This window comes from Cricetulus griseus, chromosome 5 (assembly GCF_003668045.3).
Source record: "Cricetulus griseus strain 17A/GY chromosome 5, alternate assembly CriGri-PICRH-1.0, whole genome shotgun sequence".
Classification (NCBI taxonomy): Eukaryota; Metazoa; Chordata; class Mammalia; order Rodentia; family Cricetidae; genus Cricetulus; species Cricetulus griseus.
This window is the reverse complement of record NC_048598.1, coordinates 170,467,986-170,494,256: the sequence shown is the minus strand read 5'-3', so window position 1 is coordinate 170,494,256 and position 26,271 is coordinate 170,467,986. Positions and strand designations below refer to the sequence as shown.

Here is a 26,271-nt window from a genome sequence, read left to right as displayed (position 1 = left end):
TTGGTCAAAGCAGCTTTATTCACCAATCAATAAAAGCAATATATATTTGCAGCATACAGGAGAACATCCCACATCACTCTGGGGTGTGGCAGAGGGCAAGGTAAGATGGAGGCAGCCCTGGCCCCAGGATTCAAATGATTCAGTGGCTCCTGCTGCTGAAGCAGGGGATATCCTATGAGTCCTTTTTGAGGTCTGAAGTGGATCTTTTCTGAATTGCCTTGACACAGTCAACCTGTTCCTAGCTTGGAATTGTAGGTTCTCAACTTCCTATACAGGGTGGTGCTTTTCAGGGCTGGTATCAGATTTTTTTTTCAGCTCCTCCAGGAGGAAATGCTTCTCCAGCTAGTGAATTTGCTCATCTTTATTTCAGTGACAATAGTGCAATCTCTCCAGCTCTTGCTCCCAGAACCGGGCTGGGGCTCCCATAATCCTGGATGCAGTTCTTTTTTTTTTGGCAGGGGGGCGGTTTCAAGACAGGGTTTCTCTGTGTAACTTTGGAGCCTATCCTGGCACTCACTCTGGAGACCAGACTGGCCTCGAACTCACAGAGATCCACCTGCCTCTGCCTCCCGAGTGCTGGGATTAAAGGTGTGCGCCACTAACGCCCAGCTCTTATAGGGTCAGCTAAGGTGGAACTTTCCACCTTGCTCATCTTGGTTTGATGGCCTCCTGTGGTGAGGCCGGCAATGCATGGGCGTTGGGGGGCAGAGGATGGCTTCTTGGACGGAGTCACTAAGAGTGTCTTTGCCCCATGCAGAGGATGTCTACAGTGCTCTCCTAGGCTCCTTGTACCTTCCTTCCAGGAACCTTCCCTCCTTGTCCAACATCTCCAGGAGTTCTGTCTGTGTCTCTTTCACCTTCTCCATGCACTTGCAGTGGCTGGATCACCTGTGACTGCAATCCACCTTGCTTCTCCGAGACTCTACGCCACTGAACTGCCTGGGAGTTTCTCTGGTTGCAGCTTGGGCAGCCAGGGGCGAGCTGGAATATGTGGTGATCTGTGTGCACATGGAACCGTGCCACCAAGCACACTGGCTCAAGAGCCTATTCTGTGGGTAAGGAGGCATGCTGGACACAGACCCAGTCAGAACACGCAGTGGCAGCCGGGAGACTGTAGGTAGCAGTGGTCTTGGTTCCAGAGCCTTAGGCCGGCCCATCCTGGATCTCACCCAGACCCCGCTGCTGCTGGGTAGCAAGAGCATGCAGTACCAAAACAACCTGTGCATCTGGAAGGGGAGTGGGCTGGCCCGGATGGAAGTCACACAGCAAGGAGGTGGAGCAGGTGTACCTGTTCTGCTCAGCAGGCTCTGTGGACTGGATGTACCCAACTGGGATGCTCACTGTTAACTTACAGCCCAACACCAGCTGTGTGCATAAAGCCTTTCAGAGACTTCTCCAGGGCCAATATTTATTTGGAAAAAAATGAAAAATGGCACTGTTGATGAGGGACATTGGTGCTGAGCCTGGCCAGGTGCAGTGCTTCAGCCTAGAGCAGGTTGGCCTATCTGTCGAGGCAACACTCCAACAGGACATCAGCAGGAGGGCCACAGGCTTCCAGTATGAGCTGATGAGTAGGCAGAGGGGATGGACCTGCATGTGCTATCTGCCTTGCTGTGACACTGACTGTCGTTCAGTGCTTCATCCAGAATGTCACCCATGTGCCAGAGCAGCAAGTGTTGGTCATCTACCTCCCATTAAGCAGGCTCCACCAGCAGGAGAGCAGGGCCTTCCAGGCAGCTCCTGAGGGCAGTGCCACTGGCTGGGCCATGTCACAACACTGCTGGAGTATGGTGCACAGCCAAGTCATGGGGAATTCATGTGCACTTTGGGGAGGCAGAGCTTGGATGTGCCACTTTCAAAGGATGTACAGGAATGCAGAGGAGAGGGGCATAAGCCCCTGTGAAATGAATATGGAGTGATGCAAGGTGGTGTGGTACTGTTCCTCAAATGTGCCATGGTTTATGGCCACAGTTGCTCAAATCTTGGTAGAGCCTGCATAAAGTGGATCGCAAGGAGTCAGAACTAGTTTGAAAACAGATGGTTTATTAGGAAGTACTCATGCAAAGGAGCCAGTCTTGTTCAGCCAGGCAGGAGAGGGAAAAGAGAGAGCCTCATGTGTTTGTCCCTGATATTTAAAGCCTTGCTATGTCACTCTGAACAAGTGTGCATGGTCAGTGTCACCTGTGCCAGCCCCCAAGCGGGCATGGTCATCATTTCCCCCTACAATTCCGATTTTAGTCTAAAAGAGGATTAAAACTCTTAACAATGTAAATTATCTATAATTAACCATCATAAAGGTGAATTACAAGAAGTTATAATAATAATGTTACATCTTAACTATATCTATTCCAACTAAACCTTAAAATCATCTGAAAGAGATGTCCAAGCTTGAACACCTCCTTCCAAACCCAAACTTAAACAATAGAAAACTAGCCCTAACTAGGTGTCAACAGTGGGGAAAGGGGGCATAGTATTCTCCAAGCTACTTCCTGCTGAACTGGAATGATGACAGCCTCATGGGGTCCTGTTGGAAGAAAATGTTAGTGTAGTAAAAGTCCTGAATGGGTTATATCCGGTCCATAACTGGTGGGAGATGCTTGATTGGAGGTCCAGGTTGAAGTCCTTACCTTGATTGAAGTCAGCACCCAAAGTTCTGGCTGGGGTGTCAGTGGAAACAAAGCAAGTTGGATCCCGTGTACTCGAGGAGGTATGGCCCATTTTCTTTCCAGATCATCCAGGGATTGCTGTCAGGCAGGTCTTTATTGGCTGTGTGGGACTCAAACATCAATGTTAGCAGAGAAATTTTTACTGGTATATGTATGCATACCGGGAAAGGCAACAATGGGAAGATAACAATTATGAAGGAATGTATACCTTGAGAGAAAGAGCCAAGAAAAGACAAATGACAGTCCCCAATTTTTCTCCTATTCTGTATTACATCAATTGGCTTCTTGATACAATATAGAAACTCTGAAGTTCATTTTAACAACGTGCTTGGATTTAGAGGAGGAAAACCAAATCTAACTCTAAAGCCAGCATAGGGACTAGGAAATAAAGAGAAATAGATTTAATATATGTATATATTTTACCATGTGGCACATTCCTTTTGTTTGTTGGTTATAGTTACCTTCTCTTCTTTAAGTATCTACCCATGCAGTGTCTTTTGCCTTCTGGAGATGAGTTTTCCTGTGAAACTAAAGGCAAAACATTTCCCTTTCCTTTGGGAGGTATCTATACAGTTTATGAGATACACCTTGGTAGATTACCTGTCATTCCTCCTCACTGAGAGGTTTTGCTTTTTCAACTTGAATCTTGATCAACTTTGATGGTGTCCAAAGTTTTTCTTCTCCTGTGGAAACAAAAGCAAAACCCCTTCCTCAACATAACACATGTCCTGGTTTCCATACAGAGGTCAGTACATCTTTGAAGTGTATCGGCTGATTCCGTTCTGCAGTTTTTTCCATAGTCCAGTGTCTTTCTGCAGCTGGTTGTCCTTTCTCATTAGCATTAAGAAAGTTTAGTGTTAATAAAACATTATGTAATCTATGTTTGGGGGTTTTTGTTTCCCCAGCCTATTTATGGAGCATTTCTTTCAGTGTTCTATTAGATCTCTCTACCACTGCTTGTCCTGTGGGATTGTATGGTATACCAGTTACATGCTTTATGTTATAATATTTGAAAACCTGTTCCAATTTAGTAGAGACATATGCTGGAGGATTGTCAATTTTTATCTGTGCAGGTATAACCATAACGGCCATCACCTCTAACAGGTGTATAAAAACAGAATCGGCCTTTTCAGAGCTAAGAGCAGTAGCCCATTTGAAACCCTGAAAATGTATCTATAGTATGATGCACATATTTTAAATTTCCAAATTCTGCAAAGTGAAAGACATCCAGCTGCCAAACCTCATTTCTCCAAATGCCCTTAGGGTTACAGCCTGCTGGCAGTGGAGCTTGATTATAAAAGAAACAGGCAGGACAGTTTCTCACTATCTCCTTGGCTTCTTGCCAAGTGATGGAGAAATCCTTTTTTCAAATCTTTGCTATTTATATGGTATTTCTTATGAAATTCTGAGGCTTCTAGCACACTTCCTATTAATAAACGATCAATCTCATCATTGCCTTATGCTAGTGGGCCTGGCAGACCCATATGGGATCTAGTATGTGTCATATATATATAATTAGTTCTGTTCCTGATTAACAGTGAAGTTAATTCTGCACTGTCAGGAACAAATTCTGCAGTCTCAATGTGTAAGACGACTCTCTGCATATTGAGGATCAGTAACTATATTGAGAGGCTCTGTAAAATCCCTAAGTACCATAAGAATTGCGTATAATACTGCCTTCTGTACAAAGGTATACGGCCTTTGAATTACTTTACATAACTCTCCTGATTTATATCCTGCCTTACCTAATTTGTTGGCATCAGTATAGAAGGCAAGAAGTCCAGAAATAGGAGTTTGTCTTACAATACGTGAAAGGATCCAGATTGTTGTTTTTATGAATTTAATTCTGTCAGTTTTGGGATAATTGTTGCTAATTGTTCCCAAAAAGTCAGTAAGAGCTATCTGCAAGTATTCATTGTCCTCCCATAAGGAAGAAATTTCCTCATTAAAGGTACTATAATTTCTGCTGGATCTTTTCCAGTCAGTTGACAAAGTCTTAATTTACCCTTTAGAATCAAATCAAAAATCTTTTCTATGTATGTCTTTAACTTTTTATTCTGCTTATGTGGCATTAATATCCACTCCACTATAATATCTTCTCTCTGCATCAGAATCCCTGAAGGGTATTCTGTGGATGGTAATATAACCAGAATACAGTCTAAATTAGAGTCCACATGGTCTATGTGTGCATCCAGTATTCTGCTTTCCACCCACTGTAATTCTTTTCCCGCTTCAGCAGATAATGTTCGTGAACTGTTTAAGTCCTCGTCCTCTTTAAGGGCCATTTTTGAATACTTTAAGTCATGACTCCAATAATTGTCCGTAGTTGAGAAATTTCCCCTAGCAGCTTCTGAAGACTATTAAGAGTTTGATAACGATCTCTTCTAATCTGTACTTTTTTGAGGCCTGATTCTTTATAAGTCTATCTTGTAACCTAAATAATTAATAGAATCTCCTCTTTGTGTCTTTTCTGGGGCAATCTGTAATCCCCAATGAGGCAGAACTTCACTGTTTCAAACATTCGTTCTAATGTTTCTTTATTAGAATCTGATAATAAAATATCATCCATATAATGATAAAGAATGGATTGTGAAATTTTCTTACGAATTATCTCTAGAGGTTTTTGCACAAAGTGCTGGCACAAGGTAGGACTATTTAGCATTCCTTGTGGCAAAACCTCCCACTGAAATCCCTTAACTGGCTGTGAATTATTAAGAGTTGGTACAGTAAATGCAAATTTTTCTCTATCATTTTCTTGTAATGGTATTGTGAAAAAACAATCTTTCAGATCAATGACTATGATTGGGCCATCCGTTAGGAATCAAGGAAGTCAATGGCATTCCAGGCTGCAGAGAGCCCATTGGTTGAATTATCTTATTTATGGCTCTCAGGTCTGTCAGCATTCTCCACTTACCTGACTTTTTAATAACAAATACAGGAGAATTCCAAGGGCTGATAGATTCTTCTGTATGCCCAGCCTCTAGCTGTTCCTGCACTAGGCTTTCTAAAACCTCTAGCTTCTCAGAGGTCATAGGCCAGACAGGTTCATCTGTAAGCCACTTTAAGGGTAGGGCCTTTGGTTCCTCTGAAGGTTTATCATTTGTGTTTTGTTTCTGTACAGCCTGGAATGTTGGTATCTGTTTTCCGTAGTACCTTCCTATATTTTGTCTACCATCTAGAGGTTGTATGCAATTTGCATCTGATACTGTAGGAATATTAATCTGGGTATTCCATTGTTGTAACAGATCACAACCCCTAAGATTTATAGCTATATCTGCTACATATGGTTTTAACTTTCTTCTCTGTTCTTCCGGTCCAGTGCAGACAACCCAATTGACACTCTGTCGAACTCTAGGTAGCGTTCCAATCCCTAAAAACTGTACATTTACTTCTCAAAGAGGCCATCCCTGAGGCCAGGACTTTTGGGTAATAATAGTTACATCCACCCCAGTGTCCACCAGAGCGGTAATAACTTTATTTTTAATTCTTACTTTCAACTGAGACCTTTTATCATTTATAGAAGTTTGCCAACATATGCGTTTTTCATCTCCTCCAGTCACGTTTGATTCCTCATCACTAGCCAAACTACCATCTAGAGTAGTATCATTTTTTTTAATTCTTTTATTAGTTCAAATTAGTTCAAACAAGCTTGCTTCACATGTTAATCCCTTCTCCCTCTCCCTCCCCTCCCCCCCAACATCGCACCTGCCCCTAGCCATCCCCCCTCCACTCCCCAGGCAGGGTAAGGCCCTCAAAAGGGGCTCCCCAAAGTCTACCACATCACCCTGGGCCAGGCCTAGGCCCTTCCCCATGTGTCCAGGCCAAGAGAGCATCCCTTCACATGGGATGGGCTCTCAAAGTCCCTTCTTTTTTTTTTAAGACCTTACATATTTAATACAGTGCGTTACCCCTGTACAAATGGAAAAAAATTAAGTTCAACATTTCTAAACCAATATGGCTGTTAATTTTTGGAGTAGTATCATTTTTTACAATAGGCAATGTACTATCTATTCATCCTGTGAAAGACTGTCCTTCACAGTGACTGGGAATGACCAGACCTTTCTCGATGTGAGGGCCTTCGAGAGGCACCTCAAGGAGTTTCCTGATTGTAACGGGTTTCCTTGTATGTCTTTGGTCGATCTGCATTCATCTGTCCAGTGCCTGCCCCTACCATATCTCCTACATAACCCTGAAGGCAGAAGCCTTCTATATGAGACATTGTTGGAATTTCCTTGCCTACAATTCCTATTAGTATGTCCCATTCTGCCACATTTGAAACATCTAGGTTCCTGGTGCCTTCTTGGTCCCCTGGAGATTGTTCTTCCTACCCAAGTTCCTGTTCCATTACAGTGATAGCATCTGGCCTCTTGTGCCTATTTTGACCTCTGTAAGGTATTTCTCCTTCCCAAGCTCCTGCATCATTACCTTGAGAACATTTAGCCTCTTGGTTTCTCTTTAAACCTTTCGAGATTGCCTCTTCTACCCAAGCTCCTATATCTTGGACATTATAGTCCAGATTAGCTGTATGCAAAACCCATTCTTCCAGTGGTGCTGATCTGATCTTTTAAGGCAAAAGTATTCTTTTGCATATTGAGTTAGCACCAAAATCTTTTTGTTGTTGTTTTGTTTTTTGTTTTTCGAGACTGTTTCTTTGTATTGTTTTGGAGCCTGTCCTGGAACTAGTTCTGTAGACCAGGCTGGCCTCTGTCTCCCAAGTGCTGGGATTAAAGGCATGCACCACCAATGCCTGGCTAGCACCAAGAATCTTATCTAGGGGAGCTTCATAACCTTTCTTTATGCCTTGAAGCTTGAGGGCTCTCCACTGTATCTGAGATGAATATTAGAGTGCAGCTAATACTAATACAGCTGATACTAGGCCTTTCCAATCTGTGGGTGTCACCCTATTAAAGGTTGCCCATGAATTTAATAATTCTTTCACATAAGGACTATAGGGACCATATGAGACACCCGACTCCTTAATTCCTTTAAGGTCTTTTAATTGTATGGGCTCCCGTTGATATGTCATCTGACCATGTAGATGCTTTTTAGACAGTGTTTTTTTCTGTCATAATTGCTGGGAACACCACTGTTGTACGCATAACAACCTTAGAAAAGTTTTCCTGATGTTTGAACGGAGTAGGTGCATCAGATTGGGAGTAATCTGAATCTGTATCAGCCAAAGCTTGTAGCCTGGCAACCATAGACTCATGTAGAGACTGGATTTCATGAGTCATGTTAGATTCTAAGAGTGCCACAGAATCAGTAAGTTTCTTTATTTCTATGTCTACATATGCTTCTAAATCTTTACTGTTCTCATCCTTAGACAATATCTGAATGGCATGTAAACTGCCTTCTAAATATCCAATCCTAGAGTCTGTGGCTTGTCAGTCTGTAGCGGTAGATTCCTCAGGCATGGAGTGAACCACTTGTGCTACGTCACCAATCCTGTCTCAATTCTTAGCTATTTTTGCATTCAAATCATCAGACATGGCACAAATTTTGGTTTCTATTGGGCCATGAGTGTTTTCTACCTGTGTTAATAATGTATCATGGCCAGACTTAGTATTCTCAACTTTCTTTCATAAATGTTCCATGTCTTCTATTTTGGAAATCAATTTTTCCTTTCTGGCTTTTATATCCTGCATCAAATTTGCTAAGCTGTCCATTTTCCTGTGTCTCAATCCTCTGGTTAGAGATGTCATATGGACTATAAAGCTGATTGCTAACACAGCACATAGGTACATCACTGGCAAGTCATAAGCCTCCTCCAACATTGAATTTACATAAGTAGTAAGAATATTCCCGATTTTCTTGCATGGTTAGATTTTCTGCCATTCTGCAAGTTTACCCATACCAGTTACTGTCCAACTGCAGTAACTGTATTTGACCAGCAGGTGGCACAGGTGGCTGGTTGTGATGGCACAGTGCCTGGGCGCTGGTGGCGCAGTGTTCAGCTTCCGGAAATGAAGGTGAAGTCTATCTCAAGATTACCTGAAAAATATCTACATGCTTTCCAAACAGACGGAAGGGATTGGCTGTTGTTAGCAGAAAAAGGCTTTGGAGAACCTGCAGGGCCGTAGCCAGACGAGGCTCGGAGCAATATCAGTTCTAGGTATCAGTGGATGACTGGCAGGTGGCGCAGCTCAAGGGGCAGGAAGGGTGGCAGCGCTTGGCCTGCAAGTGGCGGTGGCAGCGAGGGATTGGAGGCCTGCAGAGAACAAGGAACTCTCCCTGTGGGGCTGAGCTGGAATGGGCTTGAAGTTGTGGGTCAAGAACTGCTTTTGTGCTGGGAGACTGACCTGGGAGGAATGAAACTCCCAGGCAGTTACAGCTGAGGCAGGCTTCTCGCACCACAAATGATGCCGGAGAAACTCTGTGGCAATTAGTGCCAGGGGCATTCTTGGCATGGGGCTTGGGAGGGAAAGGTGAAAGGTTACCCAAGCACCAATGCGGCAGGGGAATAAATCCCACCAAAGGCCAAGACCCACCCATGGGTTCAGAATCAAAACTACTTCTGACACCAGCTAAAGTAGATTGCAAGGAGTAAGAACTAGTTTGAAAACAGATGGTTTATTAGGAAGTACTCACAAGAAGGAGCCAGTCCTGTTCAGCCAGGCAGGAGAGGGAAAAGAGAGAGCGGCATGTGTGCCTCCCTGGTATTTAAAGCCTTGCTACGTCATTCTGACCACATCCAATTGTGCATGGTCAGCATCACCTGTGCCAGCCCCAAAGTGAGTGTGGTCAGCATTTCCCTCTGCACCTGCGGGCTGCTCTGACCCCATTAGGTCCCGGTCAAGCACACCCGACCCACTGGAAATACTATAAAATGCAAGCTAAGTTATTATATTTTTTGTAAAAAGAAATGCCCATAGGAAACAAAAACAGCTAGACAAATAATCTCAACATTTACTTCTTGAAGCAGACTGTTGGGAACATTGCTCTGATCCACGAAGTGGCCGATAATCAAGACAAGCTGGAATGTGAGGATGGATCAGTCCTGAAACAGTTTCTTTCTGAAATGGAGAACCTGTCCCTTGAAGAGGGGATGCTTTGAAAAGACTGAGGCCATTCAGGCAGCCCATGACATCACAGCCCAGGATGTCTGGTGCTGAATAGATGACAAAGTGAACTTTTATTTTATTCTCTTCAATAATGTGGACAGCCACCTCCATGATCTTGATGGGTGAATGTCCTTTCCAGTGAACCACGGAGCCAGTTCAAAGCACTCTACTGCAGAGCACTGCCAAGGCCTGCAGCGATCCACTGAGTTTGAAGTGGCTCTGTGCTGAGTCCTGGGGGAGAAAGCCATCCCTCTGCTCCTGTGGGCAGGCCGAGCAGCCTTTAGCACTATGGTCACAGCTGCCATTTTGCTTTTTTGCAGCCTCATCACCTCCACCCCATCAAGACCACCAAGGAGTTCAGTGTTGCAGCCACACCAGTGTGAGCTTCTTAGGCACAGCATATCCCTTACTATTTATGGCCTCTTTGGTTTACTCTGTAAGACAAGGCTTTGGTTTGGGGTGTGGTTTGCCTGTCCTTAAAAGGAGTAATTCAACTTTTCTGTTGAGTCTGATGAGACATAAAGGGTAACTCTCTATAGGCATGGTGATACAATGTGACCACCAATCATGAACTTAAAATTTGGGAAGCAGAGGCAAAAATCCTAAATTCAAGCCCAGCTTGTGCTATATACTAAGACCTCGTTAGAACAGGAAAAAAAGAAAGAAGGGAAGAAAGAAAGAAAGAAAGAAAGAAAGAAAGAAAGAAAGAAAGAAAGAAAGGAAGGAAGGAAGGAAGGAAGGAAGAAAATCCTTGAAATTTTGTTCATGTTCTATTGAGGATATTGGATCCTCTGGGGTGCACTTGCAAACACTTCTGAGATGCCTTTTGAGTGCTGGGAATCAAAGCAGGTCTTCTCCAAGAGCAGCCAGTGAATGCTGAGCTCCTCTGCAGCCCAGGCACTATAATTAAAACCTACCCAGGTGGCTGGGTAACACGGAAAATATTACTACTGTAGAATTTCAGAATCAGAAACAAATATTGACATGAGAATCCAGTCAGTCCTCCACTGTTTTATTTGGTTTGGGTGGAATGACACTGTAGATGGAGAGAGCTGAGTCACATGGGAGAGATGCAGTTTGCCCAGCTGGGGGATGACAGGGTGAGGGAGGAGGCAGCTTCCTTTTCTTTTCAGTTTCCTGTATGCCTGTTGAAGTACATTTACAATATTGTTTTGGTAGCTTAGCTTTTAATATACCCAGACAGAAAATGTTTATTTCTTTATACTACCTGTCAAAATTATTTCCTTTGTAGCACTTTGCAAGTCTGTACACACACACACACACACACACACACACAGAAGAAACTTAAGGCCACATTTTGTGTCTTGTACATAGAACAGGGGCACACACAAGGGTGAGAGTAAACTCCAGCCCAAGCAGCCTAGCTTCTAGCTGGCTGTAAGGCCAGCTCTGTTGGTGTACGAGCTAAGGCTGTCTGGACCGACTGTCTGCTGTGTTAGCTAAGGCAATCCATACTAGCTGTCTGCTGTGGGAACTAAGACAGTCTAAACTAGCTGTCTTCTGTGGAAACTAAGGCAATCTAAACTAGCTGTCTGCTATGCTAGCTAAGGCAGCCTATACTAGCTGTCTGCTGTGGAAACTAAGGCAATCTAAACTAGCTGTCTGCTGTGGGAACTAAGGCAGTCTAGACTGGGCCTACACACATCTAAATCCCAAGGGGGCCTGGAATAGAGAGGCTACCTGAACTGTGACCTGCTTAAAGGTGTGTTCATGTTCCCTGACTTAACTGGGTCATTTTGGTGGTTTATTTTTACCATTTGGATTCAGGGCAGGGCCTATTTCAATGTGCTGGCAATCCGCAGGTAATGCATGATTTGAGTGACAGGAACAGGTGTTCAAGAACCCCCAGGGACTATTATTTAATTTTGGTACTCCCCCAGCCTCATGGTTAATAGATGAGTAGCTCTGTGCCTGTGTTCTATTTTTAACTGAATTTGCTCTGTTCAATTGGAATCATGTTCGTTAGACACTGCATTATGCAAACTGGCTCCAAAGTTTGCCAGGAGCGCTAAACTAAACTGTGACAATTCCCAGCCATCGTCATCAAAACCCTCACAGTGAAGCCAATAGCAGGCTTGCTTGCTGCAAGATGGAGTTTTGTCTCTGTTAACCAACTGTGCTGCCTGGTGAGAAAGCTTGGTTGGCCACTTTAGAGGGCATCTCTGCTCCACTCCTGACTAATCCCAGAATGCATCCTCTGGGCTTTGGCTCCAGTGAAGAAGAAACAAGTCATAATGAGGCACAAAAGATGGGCTGCTCACTCTTCGCTCATCTCCACCCTAAAATGGCTTAGATCAAGGGTTCCCTGAGTTGGAGTCCTGTAGAGCCACTCACTAACTAAAATTAAGTACATGCCCTCATGGGGTTGCCAGGCTTTTCCCTTGGTGTGGTAATGGAGTGGTGAGCATCAAGAATTCCCAGAGCCATGGGTTCTCTTTCTCCAGTGCCTCCTAGAGAGCAGTGTCTTGTTTATTTGAAAAGATCCACAGAAGGGCCAGCTTGAAAAGTCTCTGTGGAGACAGTGAATATCCTTATATTCCTTTCCCCACCCAGCCATATCCTCCTGTCTCCACCTCCCTACTGCTGGGATTAAAGGCATTCGATCCCAGGTGTTGATATCACCTTTGTGTGAGCTGTTTCTTTTAGGACTGGGTCAATTTTGTGTAGTCAGTGTGGCCTTGAACTAACAGAGATCGTCTACTGCTTAATCTTGAGTCCTGGGATTAAAGGTGTACACCACCACCACCTAGCTCTATAGCTAACTAGTATGACTGCTTCACTATTTTGATCTCCAGTGACTTTAATAAATTATGAACAATATATCATCACACTCTTAAACTTTAAAATAATTATTACATTGTTTGTGTGTGTGGTCTGCATGTCTGTGTGTGTGCATGCATGCATGTGTGCATGCCTGTGTTTGTGTGTGTGGGGGGGGGTGCATGTATGTATGTGCATCACAGATCCCACAGAGGTCAGAAAAGGATGTTGGGTCCCCTATACCTGGAGCAGTAGACGGTTGTGAGCCATCATGTGGATACTGGGAACTGAACCCTGGTCCTCTGCAAGAGCAACAAGTGTGCTTAACCATTGAGTCATCTCTCCAGGCCCTGATTAAAAAGTTAACGGCACCCAAAAACAACCTAGAAAAGTACCTTGTCTCTGGGATGTAGGGAGAGACCTCTAAGCACCTGTGGTGCTGACCATGCCTATTTGGGTGTGGCTACAGGTGCATAAGGGGAGTATGGGATAAAGATTGGAGGAGAGGGGCACTTCGCTCTCTCATGGTTCTGGTTGGATCTTGGAGAGCTGCTGAGACTAACCTGAGTCATCGGCTCCTCACGTGAGTGATTGCCCCTTAATACATTAACCATCTATATCCATATTTTGTTATTTTCTTCCACACTGGGGTCAAGCTGACATATGAAATTCATCATCCTTGGGAAGTAAGGGAGAGTGTGACTCTTAGCAGTTCCCCAGACTGCACATGTGTGTGCAGAACCGGTCTCACACAGACTCCTCTCTAAAGGCCTGGCATTGTTTGTTCAAATCAGCAAGACACAGCTTTGCCTTCCCACCCAAGCCTCATTTTCTCTCTACAGAAGAGTAGCCAAGACAAAAACAGTTTCTCTTATTTCCCCATTCATCTCCAGAACAGAGGAGCAGTCACTGAGGTCATACATCACCTCTGAACCCTTTCTCTGACAGGTCTATGATAATGATTCAGCACTCAAATGCTGACTCTGAAAGAGTCCCTTACCCCACCTCTGCAGAGTGCAGGACTCTCACAGGACACCCCTGCCCCCAGAAAGGTTTGCATCAGTTGTACTTCTGTCCTCTGTATCCCTTTGTGGAGATAAAAAGGCTCTCCTTCGAGACACTATGCTCCCGTCTGTCAGAATTGTCATAATGTACTAATTTTCTTCCACCAAGAGGCTGCTTTCTGTATACCATAAAACTGCCACAATACTAGTCTACCATGTTGTCCATCTGGAGTTTTTTCATATGCTTATGTAGACATAATCTGTCCCCTGGCAAGGTAGGCCTGTACTGCTGCAAAAACAGGTAAAAGAGACACAGCCTGTGCAATATACTTGTGAATGTCATGTATGTGTGTCTGTGTGTATGAGTGTGTGTGTGTGTGTGTGTGTGTGTGTGTGTGTGTGTGTGTACATGCGTGCCTTCTCTTTGGGTGGTTTCTGCCCAGTTGCTGAAATTATTGGTCACATTCAAAACAGAATGGTGAGTCCAAGACTCCTTTAGAGGAGCAGGTCTCAGTAAGATACCTGCAGTGGGTGTGTGTGTGTGTGTGTGTGTGTGTGTGTGTGTGTGTGTGTGTGTTGCTTTCCTGAGGTGGGGGGCTCCTGGCAGACATGCCCAGCTCAGACCAGCCCAGAGTGGCAATGGGCACAGACTACTACTCCAAGGTCTCATGTGCTGCCAAGTCCTCTTCAGAACTGATTTCTGAATAACGAATAACGTGTGAGACATGATTTACTTCAAACTCCCCAAATCACAAGATAGACAAGATCAATAGTCTAAAATGAAAGGAGATGAGAGACATGTAGAAATTCCACCCCCCCCCACAAACCTTATTGACTTACATGTATGTACCTTGGAATAGGCACAGATCACTCCATAGACCACTGGTGATCCAAAACCTGCTGCTCAACTTACAGTACATATGTAGACAGGATGAACTGATTACCACACTTCCTCTAGCCTGGAGGCATCCTCACTCTATTACAACATCTGCCACTCTGGATGTTGGCAAACAAGAGCCTCAATGGGGGGCTGACTGTGTTTGTAAATAGATTTTATTGGGAGCCAGCCCACTGACTTCTTAGTACATTGTACCTGCTTTCACAGTGCAGTGGCAGAGCTGAGCACCTGCCATGGAGACCATCTAGTCTATAAACTACATCCCTGTTACCTGGCCCTTTTGTAAAGTGTTTTCTACTGCTTTGACAGAATGAGTGGTAGAAACAACTTAAAAGAAGAAACTGTTTATTTTTGCTTGCACTTTTAGAAATTTCAGTCCATAGTGTTTGGTCTGTTGACTGGCTCATGGAAAGGTATAATGCCATGGTGTTGGGAGTACTAGGCTGTTTATCCTATGGCAGACTGGAAACCAAGGAGGGGAATACAGTTAGGGGCTAGGTAAGATGAAACACAAGGGCATGTCATCAGTGATCTGTTACCTTTGATTAGGCTTCCCTCTTAAGGTTTCTAAAGTAGTGTCACCAGCTGGAGTCCAAGGCTTGGAGGGAGCTCCTCCCTTGTCTCTAGACATGGTCTCAGATGTAGGCCTGGCTGACCCCACACTCTCTCTCAGGTGACACGGCAGCCTCGGGCCTCCTCCTATGGTGCTGCAGAGACATTGGGCATCACCAGTGGGCTTTGCTTTTCCTGCCGAGAGAAATGGTTTATTTTCACTTCCTGTTCCAGGTACAGTCCCTCATGACAGGAAGTGAGCTTGTCAGGAGCTTGAAGTCATTGGTCCGTTGCATCTCAGTCAGGGTCTCTGCAGGGGAATGGTGCCTCCACAGTGGACAGGTCTGATTCTCCCTAATCAAGACAATCCCCTAGGCATGCAGAACCCATCTCCCAGGTGACTGGATTCTGTGAAGTATCCAAACCTGACAATTAACACTAACCACTGACGGGTCAGCTTGGTATGCACTTAAAAACTGAATTTCTCAAAATGATTTTTAAAGTCAAGAACTGAAGTATATCTTAGTTGATTTTCTTTTGCTATGTATATATGTACACACTGTCGGGACCTGACTTGTATCTGTCCCATACTACAGAAGCTATCTGATATCCTTGGGGCCTGTGTTCTGAGCCATCTGGACAGCCACAGGTTCATCCCTGAGTGGGGGTGCATGGACCTGGAAACTCCTAGCTACCCACCGATGATATATACCAGACACAGGCATCTTGTCATTTCAGGAGGACTCTCAGTCCATGCTGCAAACCAGAGTCTCCAGTTTATTCTAGCATCTTCCTAAACAGCTTTCTAACCTTCGGCGCATGACCACAGAGACCATCTCCTCTTAACTCATTTTACCCTAGGGCACCCCTAAAAAGGTCTCTAAGCACATAGACAAAGTTCTCAGCACAGGTGCAGCACATTCAAGGTCTAGCCCTGTTCTAATGCAAACTAGGAGACATTCTCCACTGAGGCCAGACCATCCAGCCGCAATTAGCCAGTATCTGCAATGCAATGGAGGTTCAGGTTTCTAAAAGATGGAGCTGGAGGTTTGGACCCTGAGAAACTTTAATAGATAAATTTTGGTCCCCAACAACACACACACACCACCACCACCACCACCACCAGCAGCAGTTAAAACCATTGGCTGCTGTCCCAGAGGACAGAAGTTCAATTCCCAGAACCCAATAGTGGCTCACAACCAAATTTCAATCTTCGCTGCCCATTGTCTCTGTAGTGGTAATCACATTTAGAATACCTACTCTTTCTGTGGCTATAGCTTTAGAAGTATGCCTGCATGGTCACATTTTTCTTTAAAGTGCATTTCTTGTTCTCCATTTATACTGCGCTCAGATAAAAGGCGTCATTACATTCATCTCAGTGCTCAATCTTATCTATGTCAAATGTCCCTGTCATCTGGAGCCCCCCTACCAACAGATGCCCCTCAAGGACCTGTAGGAGGCCGGCCTGCTGCCTGCGGTCAGGTGGAGGACTTTCTTCCTGTGCAGAGCACTAGGGGGACACGCTTAATTCTACACGTTTAATTCTACTGGTGCAGCTGCTCCTCTTGCTTCCTCCTGCAAAAGAGGGGACGATGATGGGCTCTCTTCTTGCATATCAGTATCACCACCCAGAATCTACCACTCTGCACACGTGTGCCCCACCCTCGGAACACGTGCGCCCCACCCTCAGAACACGTGTGCCCCACCCTCAGAACACGTGTGCACTCACACTCAGAACACGTGTGCCCCACCCTCGGAACACGTGTGCCCCACCCTCGGAACACATGTGCACCACACTCTGCACACGTGTGCACTCACACTCTGCACACGTGTGCACTCACACTCGGAACACGTGTGCCCCACACTCAGAACACATGCGCGCCTCTAAGTGGTCGGCCATCCTGCAGCAGCTCCTCTTTCCCTCCTCTTCATCTTCCCCCTGTCCCTCCCAGGTAAACTGAGGAAGTCTAGACCTTGGCCGGATGACAGGCGCTACCGCACGAGTAGAGTGCTCTGCTTTTACAGAAACATTCCTGATTTCTAACTGCTGTAGAGGTTTCCAGAGTTTTGAAAACTCAAGAGACCAAAGGTCGCAGAGGACCCGGGGAGGTGTGTGTGGGAAGGCGCCTGCTTTGCTGTGTTCAGTGTGTCTGGACGGGTTTCTGTGGTCGCCCTCAGGGCTCGGTAGGGCGGTTCGGCTTCCGGGCTGGCACCGGTCACGGCGCTCTGCAGCCATCTCCCACAAGAGCAGACAGTTCCTATCTGTCTGTCCGCTTCCTATCGCCAGGCAACCGGGAAGGACTTACTGGCTGCACTGGGGGGGCGGGGCGGGGCGGGGCGGGGCGGGCCCTTCCCGGGTGGGAACAGTCCATAGGCCGCCCTGTGGAACAGAAGGGAAGAATTCTAGGAAGTCCGTGTTGGGAAGGAAGGTCCATTTCCTGAAGGAAGTTCTGAGTCAAGCGAAACACTGCTTTATATGGAATAAAAAGAAACCGAACCGGCGGCTTCCACCCCGCCCGTGGGAACCACGGAGGAGTGGGGACCCCATTAGGACCCGCTCGTGGTACCTGCTCATTTTCTGCTCATTCCGGAAACGCCCCGTTTTGAAATTAGAGACTTCCTGCGGTTCCTAGGCCCAGGCTTAGTTCTTAGGGCTCCAGGGCAAACAACCCGCAGAGCCTTGCTGCCCCGCCCCGCCCCGCCCCTATACTGGAATACAGCTGCCAGCTGGAACAGTGGGAATCCTCAATACTTGGGCCTGTTCTTTACTTCTTTGCCGCAGTTTTGTTTTGTTTTTTGTTTTTGCTGTTGTTTGTTTTTGTTATTGTTTTTTGGTCTGTAACAGACAGAAGTGCCGAGAAAGTTACAGACTTTGTGGCTTATAACCAAATACTGAGTAAAGTCATTTTGTATTAAGAGAACGAGCAAGAAGACTGTTAAGAGCAGCCAATGGTGACGGTTGCCTTTTAAAGAAAAGATAGCAAGTACTTTACACTGCAAAACAAGTACTTGTTGATGACATTTTTTTGTGCAATGCACTGTGCTCATCCTTAAGGGCCACATACAACCAGTTAGACATTCTCCATTATCAGTGAACCAGAAAGAGGAACATGATTATAAAGTGAAATATACCACAGTATCGTAGGGGTGGATGGACCTCAGGGGAAGGAGAGCTCAGATGCAGGGAGCAGGGAAGGCCATCCATGCCAAGGTGAAGTGTAACAACTTTATCCAGGGAGACAGGGAGGGCTAGGCAGTAGAGCAAGGGACACCTTCATGTGGGACTGGATAAAAATTGCCTGGGCATTGAGACCGTTTGTTGAGAGCAAGCCTCTCCCCAACCTACATTAAAAACCCGTTTCACTGTCGAAGACGGCAAAGGTGGAAAGGCACACAAAAGCATAGCTCAATGAGTCTGTAAGTAAGAACAGCAGGTGACAGCTGCCTCCTCCCCCTCAGGCACCACTGTTTTGACATCACAGCACTTACCTCTTCACATGTCTTTCTAGTTGGCCATTTAATGTGTGACTTTAGACACCGTAGTTTAACATTGTCCCTTCTCTTAGAAATTGTTTGATATGCCGCCAAGTAAATTTTAATCATAGATTCTTGCCTCTTGCCATCTTTGTCAGCTGAAGAACCTGAGTCTGGATCTTGTGATGTCTTGTGCTTGTCCTCCTTGTGGTACTCTGATCGCTATGTTCCCTGCAGTTGGACCCATGAGTTATCTCAGACCCAGGGTCAAAATCTTTGGTAAGACACACACACACACACACACACACACACACACACACACACACACACACAGAGAGAGAGAGAGAGAGAGAGAGAGAGAGAGAGAGAGAGAGAGAGAGAGGTGAAAACAGCCATTTTAGCTGCCACAGATTCTCTATATTGAGCCCATTAACTCCATTGGTCATTGCAAGATGGTGCTGCTAAGTTGACAGCCTTTTTGTTATCATCACAGTGTGTGAGGAGATGCCTCCCAAAACAGCCGTTCTGCAGAGGAAGGTAATTCCAGGGTCTTGCAAAATCCTTACTCACCAACAATAACCATGAATTCCTAGCAGGCTTTTCTTTCAGGATCTTGCAGAATGAAGCCTGTCCCCAGAAACATAGTAGACTCAGGCCCCTTCCAGTCAGTGTGTTGCTTGTGGGACACTGAGGCAGAGGCCTGCAGCACAGCGATCTGCCCTTTGTGTGTCAAGGTAATTTTTCTGGGCCATATAGTGAATTAGACATCATAAATTGCTTCTCTGTCATTTGTTTATTATTTATTTATTTATTTATTTAAAATTGAGCACGTGTGTGTCACCGCTGGCATGTAGAGGTCAGAGGACAACATGCAGGATGGATTCTTTCCTTTGACTATGTGTTTTGGGAATCAAACTTGGATCATTAGATTTGGTGGCCAGTAGGACCAGTTTCTCAGTTGTAAGAAAAAAATTTTAAATGTCAGGTAAACCAAGAGCTTTAAGAAACTTATCAGTAAGCTTCAATGAAGGAAATCTACAGTGGTCAGGAAATGAGCGGGCAGAGGCATGTCACGAGGCACTGACAAGGGAACTCTGAGGTTGGAGAGGAACTCTGAGGATGGTAGTAGAGAGGATTACAGCCCAAGGCCAGTGAGGGCATGCCATGTATGAGGACAGCCTTCTGCACCCGGGTGAGAATTCAGGCTATGAGCGAGTGTAGGACGGTGCACAGATATCCCTGGTACACTGAAGAACAGAAAGGAGAGTTGCTATTTCTACTTTGACACTAGATATAAGAAAATTGTTTAAAATATACTGACAATTTGTAATGAGAAACTGTCTTTCTTAGAGTCCAGGCCCAAACTTACATACATTGTATGATTAGAAAGACAACCACAACCCTGGAACACTGCTAAATTTAGAACAGCTCCAGGCTGATAGGGCCCCAAGGGAGACAGCAGCAGACCTGAAACTCTGCAGGAGCAGACAGCTCTGAGGCAGCTCCAGAGATTTCCTCTAGGAAACTACTAATTGCTAAGCAAGTGAACAGAGCAAGGGCAGAATTAAGAGGAGGAGGACGGGGTGGGAAGGAGGCGTGTGGCTGAGGGACAGCTGGGAATCAGTCGGAAATAGGAAGCCTGGCATGATGGGACACTCCTGTAATCTCATCACTCAAGAGGTGGGGGCAGTAGGATGGCCTCCACTTTCAGGCCAGCCTGGTTCAGGCCAGTTAGGGCTATATGTGTTTTAGTAACAAACACATACCAAAATATCCGGAAAGGAATAAGAAAAAGTCAGAAGCAGACTTAAGATCATCAGATGCAAATTATAAAATAGCCATATTTAATGTCCTCAGAAAAATAAAAAAATAAAGTGTGAATGGTAAAGAGACTGCAAGGAACAGCCAAGTAGATTTGATAAAGAAATAGACTCTCTAGTAATACAAAAGTGGTAACTGAAGGTGACAGTTTGGATGATGCTGAAGAGAGAACTAGTGAGTTAGAAAGTAAATTAAAGAGGTTATTCCTAATGCCGATCGGAAGGGTGCAGACGAAAGAATGAGCGAGGGAGTGAGCTATGGAGGGGAGAGTCTGACAGATGACAGCTGCAGGAGAAGAGGCTGTCAAGGAGGCAACATGTAAAGAGACGGCAGCCAAGAATTGTCCTGACCTGTCAAAAGCAACCCATCCTGGAACCTGGAAGATGACATGACATTACAAGAAATTCACCAGGACACATTATAAGCAAAGCATAGGCACCCATATGAAAAGGTCTCCTTTAAAACAGGCACACTAGCAAGGAATAGCAATTAAAAAGAGTGATTCTTGGCAGCAAAATAAAAGTCAGAAAACGGTGGCAAAATGACTTTAATTCTTAATAGAAAATTATTTTCAAATCTAAAAGCTACACTCATCGACTCTTTCTCAAGTACAAATAAGCACACCTTCTCAGAAGAACCACGTTTGAATTTACTAAGAAATCATTACCATAAAAAGTTCAAAGTTGAACTTCAAGAAAAAAGAGAAGTTTCCAGAGAAGGAGAAGAGTAGTTATTCACCAGATTGTGCTGTGCTTAAATATGCTTAAAATAAACCACATGGGGTCAGGTTCCCAAAGTTTGAGCCAGCACTGGGTGCTGAGCTGAGCTGTGTTGTGCCAAACTGTCTTTAGGCCTCAGCTCATCACTCTGCTGCCATGAAGGCTGGAGATGTCCCCTCCCCTCACTGCACTTAACACTGCAGCATTTTAACATTCAAACAAAATGCCACACTGCTAGAAGGAAGTGATAAATTCATTATGTGGTACAAATTTTAAAATAAGATTTTTTAGTGTGTGTATGAGTATTTTGCCTGCATATATGTGTGTGCACCATGTGTGTGCCTGGTGTTCTTAGAGGCCAGAGGGTGTCAGATGCCCTGGAACTGGAGTTACAGACAGTTGTACGCTTCCATATGGGTGCTGGGAACCAAACCTTGGGCCTTTGCAAGAGCAGCAAGTGCTCTTAATTGCTGAGCCATCTCTCCAGCCCCAAAGTACAACTTTTTAATTTATCACTTTGTTTTGCATCATTCAGACAAAAATCAGGGACAGGGGTTAGGAAGATAGCTCAGTGGGCAGAGCATTAATAACACAAGTGAGAGGACCATGTTTGGATCCCCAGAACCCATGTAAAAGCAATAAAATCTAGGCAGGCATAGTAGCTGACCGTAATCCTACCTTTTGGGAGCCAGCGACATGGTATCCCTGGAGGCAAGCTGTAAGCTAGACTGGTGATTAGTAAACTCAACTGAAGGACCCTGCTTCGGTGAATAAGATGGAGAGTGAGCAAGGAAGAAGACACCCACTGCCAGCTCTGGGCTTCCACATGGGAGGGAAGTGAAGGGAGAGAGATATTATCAATATGTGAATGCTTCTTCAGCAGAAAGATGATGTTTGCTCTCTACCTTTCAAATAATGTAAAGTGTGTCTGATAGAAGAATCCATTTCACAGAACTGTAGCTAGCTGCAAGGGAGTCTGACAGATGAGGTTGTTAACATTCAAGTTTCTGAATTACCTTTTTAACATATAGACAGATTTGGAATGGATAATGAATGCTAATTTACCAAATCCACCACAACTCATGAACAGAAGTAAAAAAACAAAAACAAAAACAAAAACATGATATAAACTTAAAATAGGTAAAAATTGATTTGGTAAAGCTCTACATTTCAATATCTGTGAGATGCAGCTAAAAGAACACTCAGAACCTAATGAGTTACGTACTAGATCAAAAAAGATCAATACTAAGGAACTAAGATTCAAACTTCAAAAACTTATGAATAAATCCATCATATCATATACAAAGTAAGAAATCTAGAAATAGTAAAAGCAGATTATTGACATAGAAAAATAACAGAAATTAAGAAATAACAGAGAATTGGAAAATTCCAGCAAAATTATCTCAAGAGAAAGATAAATGATCATGGCATCAATGAAAAGGGAAATAGAACCACAGACACTGAAAACATTACAACAATAAAAGGTATTTATGAGCGACTTCTGACAATAAAATTGAAGGCTTACAATAATGCTTCCTCAGAAAATACGCTTTTCTAAAGCTGACCAAAGAATAAGGGGTGAAATGAAGTCTATGACTTTAAATGAAAGTCCAACTAGCAATACCACCCTTAGAGAAAACACTAAGTGGAGCTTTTATAGGTGGACTTCCAACAAACTTTCACAGAACAGTTAATTCTGAGCAAAGAAAACCCCTTTAATGACTGAGTTCATGAACAGTTGGAGTTTTAATAGAGAATTCTCTATTTTTCAATGTTGGCAACTTTTTAAACATTTCTTTTTGTCAGTGCAGGCAAAATACAAAATGTCTGCAGGCCTGTTTGCAACCCTTGCTCTCAGCCTCATGAAGCACTCTTGTGCAGTTAAGTCCAGTAACTTAGGTCTAATGGTAGCAAAGCTCACTGATGGAATCATGTGATGCTGACATGTGTTTTCAGCATGTGAATGGCCTTCATGGTCTGAACACCATAAGTAGCTGCAATGCTCCTAAATAAAGCTTCTGTGCTGGACTGCTTGGAGGCGGAAGGTGGGCTACAGCCTTCCTGGTTGTCTTGTGAGCTGTCCGTCCTGTCATCTTGTATGCCCTGCTGTTTGTCATCTTTCCTTTTCTTTGTCTTGTCTTTCTTTCCATCTTTCTCTTTTCTGTGTCTCTGAGAATCAAATGGAATACAGGGAGGGCCTCATGCATGCTAGGAAAGAGCTCTGCCGCTAAACTGCACCCTCAGCCTTTTAAAATTGTATTTTCTTTATTTTGAGGTAGAGTTTCAGTGTGTTGACCAGACAAGGTTGTATTTACTATCTTCCTGCCTCAGCCACTTGAATAATTAGGATTATAGGTCTGTGCCAGTAGGCCTGGCTTAGTCTTTCTAGTGAATACTCTTTTAAAAAATCTTTTCCAGCTCTAGTGAAGTATGACTGACAAAAATTATACATATTTGATATATACAACATATTGATTTGATAAAGGTATGCATTTTGAGGTAATTGCCACAATCAAGCTAACACTAATTTAGTTGTCCTTTTTAGACTGTCATAAAATGTACAAATTTTTGAAGAATCATGTGGTTTTGATGTTTATATTACATAATGTCTAAATCAGGGTAAATATACTTGTTTCCTTAATTATTGTTTATTTATACTAAAACCTTGCAAATTCAGCTAACTTTGAAAGCAGCATCACATGATCTTTACCTCCTGCAGCAGCACAGAAGGATTTATCTTTCCCTCTTCACAGTAACTCAGCCCCCATCAATGGACCTGTCGTCCTCATCTCTTCCTTTTCCTACTCTCCTCTACTCAGCATCATGATGCTTTCAGGTTTTACGGGTCTAGGTCATGGTTTACACATTCGAGTGAGCTTATTTCATGGAGTCTGGCTTATCTGACTACATAAAATGACTTTGGCCTAGTTTTACCCATTTTGCTATAAATGACAGGGTTTCATTCTTTTTGTGTGGCCAAATAGTATTCCATTATGCCTATCTGCCGTGTTTTCCTTATCCACTTACCAGGTGATGGGCATTTAGATCGCTTCCATTTTTTGACCATTGTGAATGTTGCTAGAATAAGCATGGAAGTGTTGATTTCTCTCTCATATACTGATTTAACTTCCTTAGTAAATGTGAGATTGCTGTTGCTAGGTAGTCCTTTTTTAAAAAAAAATATTTCAAGGTACATCTTTACTGGTTTCTACAGTTGCTGTATTATTTACAGCCCTACAGGCAGTGTGCAGAAGCCCCTTCCCTCCCTGCCCTTAACTTGCTGTCTTTTACACTGCTGTAGCAGTCTTGTAACATCTTACTGTGATTTTGACTCTCGTTTCTCAGATGACTTTAGCATTACTTTTTCCTGTTGGAAAGTCTAGATGGGGTGAGATTTGGAGAGCTTGATCACACGCTTAGTCAGTGATTGTGTGCAGGAAATGAAAGCAATGCCAATGCTTGGGTGGTGCTGTAAGGAAAAAGGGTCAGCCAAAGAAACATGATGAGCAGAGCCAAAGAAACACACTTTGGCCCTGCAACCAGAGCCAAAGAAATGCACCCTGACCCTGAAACCAGTGCCAAAAAGAGACACACTTTGTCCCTAGAATCAGAGCCAGTGAAAGAAATACATCTACATCCTGGCCCTAAAACTAGAGCCAAAAGGCTAAAAAGGACCAGTGTGAAAGAAACACACTTTGGCCCTGAAACCAGAACCAAATCTGACCCTAAACCTGTGCAGAAAACCAACCAGTCCCCGAGCAGGAGATCTAGCCATTCTGAGCTCAGGGATTGAAATCTGACCAATCCCCACCCTGGAAATCTCTCTGGAGAAACTCCACCAGAGAAGCTTTATATGAAGCCCTATATAAACCCCATGTCTGTTCAGCTCCTGGCCGTCTGCTGTCTGATGTCCTCCACTCTGGCAGAGGCAGTCCCTCTCCTGGATTCTTCCCTCCCAATACATCTCTTGAACGAGGTTTGAGTGAGACCTTCTTTCCCCGAGCAGAGATGACCCTAGGCTGAATGGAGCAGGTCTGTAACACTTTTTGCTGGAGAAACCTTCCCCTGGTAAAGCAGAGTTGTTACACTCTTCTCTGGGGGACTGGAGCTGAACTGTAACAACTTCTCTGGGGAAGCCCTCCCCTGCTAGAGCAGAGCTGATACATTGGGGAAGCCTTTTCCTGAAGCAGAGCTGTAAGGTGCTATGCTTATTGTGACCTGTGATACCTTGACTCCTGAGTACCAGAATCCCTGTCCATTTGAGCTGTAATACTCAGTATTCTGTGACTCCCAAGTACCAGGATCCCTGTCCATCCCATCTGATCCGTCAAAATGCTTACAGGTGCTTCTCCAGCTAAGGACGCAGGTCAGGAAGTCATCACAGGTGATCCCAGTCATACCTTTTTCAGACTGAGTGGGTTAGTGTATGCTTCAGACCTAGGTGCCCTCCATTCTCAGTCAGATTCTTGAATTTCCAATGATTTGGGCCTTGGTTTGCACAGTCTCTACGACTCTTGATATTTCCATACTGCATTTACACTTTTCAGGGGTGTTCCTCTAGAACCTCTGCTTCCAGGCCTCCTGGCTTCTGACTTGCTTTAAAGTGTGTGTGTGTGTGTGTGTGTGTGTGTGTGTGTGTGTGTGTGTGTTTTGTTTAGAAAACAAAACAACTTGTAGGATTCAGTGCTCTCCTACCCTGGAATTGAACTTAGGTCAGCAAGTTTGGCAGCCATCTCACATACTCTTCACCTAGTTTCTTTACAGATCTTGACTGATGCTCCACTTACCACCAGAGCTGAGTCTCATCCTCCCCACTTCTGCTCCTTGGCTCACAGACCTGTGTCCCTAGAGGATTTGGTCACCTCAGTTCTTACAAAGGCACAGCTTCTAGTCAATTCCTGGCCCGTTGCTGCCCTCTAGTGGACTTTCGATTTGCTGCTTGGTATACATGATGAGTTTCAACCCTCTGTACTGGGGGCCACTCTTGTTTTCAACAGTTCAAAGTATGTAGCTAGTAACTAAATCTCACCTCTGACTCATTCCAACCTCCTTCATAACATTCAGCTGCGTGATTGAAGGGTTCCTCAACATGTAAGAAAAATATGTGAGGCAAATTAATGACAACTGTTTCATAGGCCCCAGGGACGAGTTGACTCTGGTTTCTAACAGATGTTTGTCTTCTCAGTTTAAGAAGCCAATGAGTAAATCATTCAGTCAACATTGACCCAGCATGGCCAAGTACTTCACATTTTCCTCATACTAGGGTTTGAATGGAAGGACATGTCCAATTCTTGC

At 44.4% G+C, this 26,271-nt stretch overlaps 1 long non-coding RNA gene and 1 pseudogene across 4 annotated transcripts; one reads left to right on the top strand and one right to left on the bottom strand.

The window, feature by feature from the left end:
- Window positions 1-856: 856 nt before the first annotated feature.
- On the top strand, window positions 857-1,919 carry LOC100759785 (annotated as a pseudogene).
- Window positions 1,920-10,718: 8,799 nt separating this feature from the next.
- On the bottom strand, window positions 10,719-25,834 carry LOC103161873. 4 transcript variants are annotated; one of them, XR_003485615.2, is made up of 4 exons: window positions 16,936-17,270; window positions 16,413-16,537; window positions 14,950-15,157; window positions 10,719-10,872 (listed from the first exon to the last, which is right to left on the bottom strand). It is a non-coding gene; the product is annotated as an uncharacterized LOC103161873 (long non-coding RNA). The 4 variants fall into 4 exon arrangements; XR_004770331.1 differs by lacking the exons at window positions 10,719-10,872; window positions 16,936-17,270 and adding exons at window positions 18,452-18,710; window positions 25,764-25,834 and having other exon boundaries at window positions 14,739-15,157; XR_003485614.2 differs by lacking the exons at window positions 10,719-10,872; window positions 16,936-17,270 and adding an exon at window positions 17,530-17,628 and having other exon boundaries at window positions 14,739-15,157.
- Window positions 25,835-26,271: the final 437 nt, after the last annotated feature.